This window comes from Pteropus vampyrus, unplaced genomic scaffold, assembly GCF_000151845.1.
Source record: "Pteropus vampyrus isolate Shadow unplaced genomic scaffold, Pvam_2.0 Scaffold213, whole genome shotgun sequence".
In the NCBI taxonomy this organism is placed as follows: domain Eukaryota; kingdom Metazoa; phylum Chordata; class Mammalia; order Chiroptera; family Pteropodidae; genus Pteropus; species Pteropus vampyrus.
This window is the reverse complement of record NW_011888994.1, coordinates 146,011-153,938: the sequence shown is the minus strand read 5'-3', so window position 1 is coordinate 153,938 and position 7,928 is coordinate 146,011.

Genomic DNA, 7,928 nt, shown 5'->3' with positions numbered 1-7,928 from the left:
TAGCTGGCAAATAAGCATATAAAGAGATGTTCTACATCATATCTCATCAGGAAAATGCAAATTAAAATGACAATGAGATACCACTACACACCTATTAAAATGGCCAAAATCCAGAACACTGACAACGCCAAATTCTGGTGAGGATGTGGAGCAGCAGGAGATCTCATTTATTGCTGGTGAATATAAAATGGTACAGCCACTTTAGAAAACAGTTTGGCAGTTTCTTACAAAACTAAACATACTCTTACCTTATGATCCAGCAATTGTGTTACTGGTATTTACTCAAAGGAGTTGAAAACTAATGTCCATACAAAAACCTGACGCAGATGTTTGTTTATAGCAGCTTTATTTATAATTGCCAAAATTTGGAAGCAACCAAGTTAACCTTCAGTAGGTGAAAAGATAAGTACACCATGAGACATACAGACAATGGAGTACTACTCAGTTTTAATGAGTTATCAAGTCATGAAAAGATATGGAGAAAACTTTAATGCAGATTAATAAGTGAAAGAAGCCAATCTGAAAAGTCTACATACTATATTATTCTAACTATATGACATTCTGGAAAAGGCAAAACTATGAAGACAATAAAAAGATTAGTGGTTGACGGGTTAGCAGGGAGAGGACAAATAGGCAGAGCACAGAGGACTTTTAAGAAGATTCTATGATATTATGATGATGGATACATGTAATTTATCCAAACGCATAGAATATATAACACTAAGAGTGAACTCTATGTAAACTGTGGACTTTGGATGATAATAACGTGTTAATATAGGTTCATTGTTTGTAACAAATGTACTACTCTGGTGAAGATGTTAATAATGGGGGTGGCTATGTGTGGGGGCAGAGAAATCTCTGTACCTTCCTCTCAATTTAGTTGTTAACCTAAAACTGTTTTTTTTTTAATTGTCTTCTTTTTAATCAAAATTTGAGCTTATCCTTACCATCTCCTATAGAATCTGTGCATGTTCTCATACAAATCATTCTCCAGAAAGCCTATGTAGCAGAAATGTGAATAAAGTAGCTTGTCTCAGGATTTTGAGGAACATGTAGGTATTTAAAGCAATGGATCCATTCTCCAGAAAAATTATACATCACAAATTTGCATAAAATTTTGCAGAACCACGCATCCGCCTCTCCCACCCCCATTCTTGCTTCCAAGAGGTCTGTAGGGCCTAAACTAGAGGTGGGACTCAGAGTTGGGGAATATAGAATTTATTCCCCCTGGAGAATGGGAAGCTAGTTCTCACCTGCACTCTAAAGTCTGTCATCTCATCTTTTCTACTTGCCTGATTCTTCCTGGAAATCAACCATGAACAAAATCAGCTCACGGTAGCGGTGGATTTGGTGGCCCCAAGTTTGGGTCAAAGCACCTCAGTGACCACCTAACTCCAGCACAGGTCATCTCTAATATTCTTCTCAGGGGCTAGCACCGAGGAGAGAGAGCCTTGAGCATCCCTTCCTGCTTGACACAGAAGACTTAAGCTATAGTCCTTGGAAACTTTCACTTTCATTCTATCGATCAAGCTCTTGTGAAACACATACTCTGTCTCCAGCAATGGAATTATATGTATTTCTCAAATGTGTAAGTCATAGTCCTTAATCTCAAGGAGATTCAAATTTCCCTGGGGGCTACAAAATAAATATATATAATTTTGAGAGAGGAGAAGGGAAAAGGAGAAGGAGAGGGAGAGGGAGGGAGAGAAGGAGAGAGAGAGGAACCATGTGGTCATCACACTCTAAGTCCAGAATATTTTATTAAGGCCAATTGCTGTATGAGCTGAAGGCCCATTGAAGATAAAAGGCTTCCAGGAAAAGGTGGGGCTTGAGCCTAGCTTGTTTTATGTATCCCTATAACTACTGTTCTCCTGAAAGTATGCTTTCTTCTAATCACCTCCCCCTTAATCCACTAGAATCCACCTCTCAAATATTGTCTTAACAACTGCTTACTGATTAACACCAACAAGCCAAACAGGCTAACATAAATGCTGCCACCAGAACTCAGATCTCTGGCTCTGTGCTGCTTTTATAACATCACAGAGTTTCAAAGTCAGAAGGGACAGTGGAGGTCACCTAGTCGAAACTCTTCCATTGCTTAGGAAAGAGACATCTGGGGACATGTTCTTTAAACTTCCTAGGACAGTAAATCCAGTTTCTACAGAATTCTGGCCAGCAGAATCAGCCTAGTGTCTATGAAGAGGCAGAAGCTGTTAGGACATGAAACACACCTGAACAACCTCATGACGTGAGCAGAACACTATCATCTGAAAGATTCATGCTGTCATAATGCCAGATTGTGTAATATGGCCACATATTGAACTGTCACTTCAACCAAAAGTCACCAGACCAGCCGTACTGCAGTCATCAAACTTAAATTTCAAAGTTAGTGCACAGGATTCATAGTTCATACCCAGCCTAGCTCTGGCCCAACTCAGAACTCAAGGGCAAAGACTGAGCCTTATTCATTTGTGCATCATTTGTGCTTCTCCGGCCTAGTACAGTGCCTGATGCTCAGTAGACAGCTCGCTGTAACTTTGGTGAACTGAACTGAATTGCATTAACTAAATTGTACTGAATGATACAGAATGTGTTATCGCAAGTGAGAGAAATATTAGGTACAGGAAATGTGACAGTAGCTGGAAAGGAATAAAAAAATGAGTAAACCAATTCCCTTCCTTGTCTCCCAAGCCACTTCTGGACGGCTCAACCCAGAGAGAAATATCCATTCATAAATATGGTGACGTAAAGGTATTGCTTTCATCTGGAAATAATATTAGAATCATAATATAGAATAATAATGTTAGAATAATTAAGTTATAATCTGTAAGTTTAGAAATGGAATTTAATTTTTTGGGAGGAAGTAGAAATTGAGCTGGGTTTCAAAGGATGGGTAAGAGTTTGACATCAATATTTGGGTAGAAAAAGAGGGAAGAAATGTGAAAAGACACTGTCAGAGGGGTAGGGAGAGGACCAAGACAAAGCGATGCCACAGCAGCGAAGAGAAAGTGGGGCTTCAAAGAGAGAACTGGAAGAGTTTCAATGGCAGCAGACTCAGAGATTACATAAGGACTGAACCTTCCATTAGATTTAGGCAAGAAGGAGGTCAGAATCAACCATAGCAGGAGTAATAAGTGGAGTAGCTGGGATGAAAGCCGGATTGCGGGGGCCAGAACAGGAAGGAGAGTCAGGCTCCAAGAGGGGACCTGCTTTTAGGTCGCTTGGTGGAAGTAGCCTGAGTCAGTGCAGCGCAGAATCAGGGAGAGTTCTCTCTGATAAGAGAAACCTGAGCTTCTTCACGGGTAAAGCAGCAGGAGCCAGTGAAGTGGGAGAGGTTGGGAATGCAAGAGAAAGAGGGATGGTATTGATGGAGGGCTAATTTGCCTTAGAAAGAAAGAGGAATGAACATATAACAAAACACTGGCACCCTGGCATTCATCTTCTTACCACCTCCTATGCACAGATTTTCAAGGAAAAAAAAATTAGTTTTATATTTTGAAAAACAGAAAGGCAAGAAAATGTACACTTAGTGCATATTCTGTGTCAGGCTTTGTACTAGGAAACTGAACACTTACTGGATCACTTAAAAGTCTCAGATGCTCAGCTGGCTACAGGAGGTGAGATACCAGCTGGGTGACATCTGGTCCCAGTTCTGTGAGACTGGAGTTCAGGGCATCAAAAATGCTTGGGCAGAAGGGCCCTGACAAAGCAGGCAGCCCACTGCCATCTGCCCACTGAACGTTCCAGGATGGTAAAGAAAAAATGACTAAGTCCCTGGCTTTCCCCCAGAGACCTCCTCCATTAGTCAACTGCTAAGTTAGGCAACTTGATCACAAACATTATCTTCTTTTCTTTCATCTTGTAGAGGAAAATAGAATAAGGTAATCACAACTTGCTTATTTATTGAACACTTATTAAGCACCTATTACATGCCAGGCTATACCAGTTTTCTTTTGCTGCATAATAATTCACCCCAAAACAAATATGTGTTATTTCTCACAATTCTGTGTGCCTAGGTAAAAAATCAAGCATTCTGATGAAGAGATGATGGTGGCACAAAGATGGGAGTGGCCATTTCTGTTTGGGGACCTCAGGGAAGGCTCTGAAAAAGCACTAGATGGAGGTCTCAGGCCCCAGATATAAGGAAGAAGTTCATCGGGCAAAGGAGAAAACAAGGGATTTGAAGAAATAGAAATAGCAGAGAAAGTACAGAGCAATGTGAAACAACACGATGAGTTTGGGGAATTGTCCAGAAACTAGTATGAGACAGAGCACAGGGTGAGGTGGTATGGTCAGAGATGACAGGGGAGAGGTTGGAAAAGTCAGATCTTGAAGGATGATAAGCAAGGCAGGGGTTGTCTTTGCCAAGCTAAGGGAAAGATGGCGGAGAAGAAGAGGCATTTCTGAGAGCCATTCTAAAGCAGACTTGACAATGGATGCAAAAAGTCAATGGAATGGGGGCAAGGGGGACGAGGGCCAGGTTTTGACCCATGTTGGTGGACAGTCAGGATAGGGGAAGAGGAAGAGGACAACAGGAGAAACGATGATGGATTCGTGGTGCCTCGGGGACAGCCCGGAATGGCTGTTCAGTGGGCGGTTATAAACTTTGGTTCGGAGCTGAAAAAGAAAGTTCTAGGCTGGAGAATTTGATTTGCAAGCTGTCAGCATATGTAGTGCTTTAGGGATATTAAAAAGAATAGAAATCTTAATCATGGATCATCTCAGTTGGCAAAAAAAAAAAAGGAAAAAGTCATTACTTTTTTAAAATGAACAATCCTTTTCAAATTCTTTTCTCTTCCAACAAAGAAATTAGCCAAGGGTTTGTTTCAAGACCAAACAAAAACGGGGAAGCTATCGGCTTTCTACATGAATGCAATGGGTAATTCATGGAGTTCTGAAAAATGCAGCTGCATTTTGCCAATAATTTCCTGTGCCTGTGTCAACAGTACCATATTCTCTGAAGCTTTTTCCTCCTTCAAAAAGGTAAACTTTGCTTTGCCAATAAGTAGAGGCAGAACAATGTATTTCGGTCTCCAAATTCTTTCTGGGTAAGACCATGTTCTTTTAGAAGTCTTCAGATATTAAATGAATTGGTTACTTATTTGCTGGAGAACTGGGTTAGGCACTGGTTAAACACAAGTGGCCAAATACAGTTAGCTATTATTATTTGTGTGACTGATGAAGGCTGAGGAGGGGAAGGAAGATGGATGTAGCAACAGATTTCTCACTGTAGCATTTCCCTACATTGTAGGAACTGTCTGCTACTGTTTCAGGAACATTTTGCTACTCCACCAAAAAGAAAAACAAAAACAGCGAGTTTGCCCCTGAGTGGAGCAGAGTTTGCCACTTTACAGTATGACTTTTGGGGATATTGATTATGTTAAGCTGGTTATTTCTAAGAAACAAAAGGCTCAGAGAGAACTGACCTTCCACCTTACTTGCCTAAAAGAATTCAGATAGAAAAACCTGCTTAAAGGAAGGGAGCCATCACCTTAACATAATATGGACAAAGTGGTGCAGACAGGAAGGAATCTAGCAATGCTGTTTGATAGACTCTCCTCTGCGCCCCATTGTTTCTGGGTCGCCCAGGCAAGGATTTGTTTACCAAATGTTTGTTCTTTCTCATCTATTTGTGAATTGTCTACTTTTTCTTTGAAGTCCCAGACTCCTGCCTTTCTCTCCTTAGTCCAGAATGGTACATAAGCCACAACTGCCCAACTTGTTCTTGGGTCTTATATTCTTATGGACCCTTGTATGTACATATGTAATAAATTTGGTTATTTTCTCCTATTAATCTGCTTCATGTTAATTTATTAGACCATTCAGAAGAACTTAAAAGGGTAGAAATAAAATTAGTTGTCCTCCCCTGCAACATCAAGAAATTTGGGGGAATACTGAATACTAAATCCCCTTTTAGAGAATCACAGTGGTGAAGAAACTTGTCTAACTTTATTTAAATTAGTGTTTCATCAAACTTATTTGGCCAAGGAAACTTCATTTTGCAGAGCTCTAATTATGATCTTATGAGCTTATGAAACACCAAAACACGTTGTGGGAAATGTTGTCCCCAGGGCATTCAGCCACTGACGCTACAGTTACCAGATACTCCCTCTTGGCATTTCTATCAGGGCTAACTTGGACTTCTAAAAAGAGGCAGCGTACTCGCCCATCCCCATAGACCTGGGGACAAGATTTCAGCTCTGGGGGGATCTCTCTCGATTTAAATTCTGAATTCCAGCGGTCAAAACAGCTGCCTCCCCTCCCCCAACCTGCCCCATTCTGGGAAAGGTTTCCGTTGAAGAGGAAATCCACCATTTCCTGCCCTAACAGCTCTCTGGTGAAGTGGGCCTTTGACCTGCTGAATTGGGGGTCTGTCTTTGGGATTTTTCCAGGACAAAGGAAAAGCTCGTCTTAGAAAAGATTCTTTGTTTTTGACAGTGCACCTCTAGGAAAATTAAAAAACAAACGGTCAGATTTTTGTAACCTTATTTTCTACTCTATTCTGTATATTAGGTCAAAGAGAAGCACTCTTTTTTTAAAAAAAAATGAATCAAAACCCAGTTCAGGAAAAGTAAAAATGTTTATGGCAGCTATTTTCTCTTAGATATTATACCCTATTTTTAAATCAGGAAATGCAACATCTGCATCTGTTTTTAAGAATTCTCTTTTTATTTCCTTGTCACCAAAGATTTTCTTTTTTGGCTAAAATGTCAGACACTAAATTTGCATGCACCTTTGAACTAACTTTGTGTAAGATGAGACCAGGTGTTGAGGGAAAGTGCTTAAGAAAAATGGGAAGATGAAGAAATTGAGAAGGGGGTGTCGATTGGAATCAACGTTCAGCCATTACAAATAAACAAATAAAGAAATAAGCAAATAAATCATCACATTGTATTCATCAGGAGATTCCAGGTGCTGGAGAAGTAGAAAGAGAGAATTAGAGGGAAAGAGGGGTGTCTGAGTGAATCAGAGAATGGGCCTGTGATGGCGGTGGGGGGCGGTGCTACAAATACTATGTAGACAACTGACTTTTCTTTTCACTCACAACGTATAAGATAGAATGAAACATTTTTATTGCATCACTTCCCCATGTTCAGTGGAGGCTGGGAAATAATCTTTAACTTTTCTTCCTGGGTCTTTGATTTGTTACTTTGACTCGCACACTATCATTTCACCATGTGCTCAGGCCTGTATGGATGTCCCAACCCACTGGAGACCCCAGATACCACAATGGAAGAATGAGGGTTGATTGAGTTACTCAATTCAGGAAGACCTTTCTCAAGTCACGTACAAATGTGTAGGTTTATATCAATCTGTTAGGATTGCTCTCAGCTGCAAGTAACCAGTAAAGCAGTTTAAATAAATAGGAAGCTTTCTAGAGGGAGGCAGCTGTTGGTTTTGTTCCAATACTTTGCCAAAGTCTGGTTAATGTCTGCAATTTTTATAAACTCTCCCTTATGATCATAAGATGATTGCCTGTGCTCCATACATCACACCTACATTCAATCTTTCTTTTAGAGTCTAAGAAGAAGGAGAGGGACATAGATCCAGTCTTTCTCTTTTATCAAGAAAGAGAAATGTTTTCCAAAAGCTCCCAGCAAGCTTTGGCTGATAAGTCATTGGCCAAAACCTTGGGACACAGACATGCCTACCTTTAAGGAAAGCTGGAAAAGAGGGATAAGCTCTTCCAGCCTTTAATATAGAGGCAACAAGAAGATCAAATAGGTCTATTGGCTTAGGCAATGATAAGCATCTGCCATGGGATTGTTATCCATTAATATTATTACTGGAATCTCATTCCTGAAATTAGATCAGAGGCCCCATCATGAAGCAAGTAAGGGCCCATTCTGCTCGTCACTACACTTGACCACTTACAGTTAAGTAATGGTGCTCGTGAGCTTATGGTATGCAGTAACTTTGTTCCCACT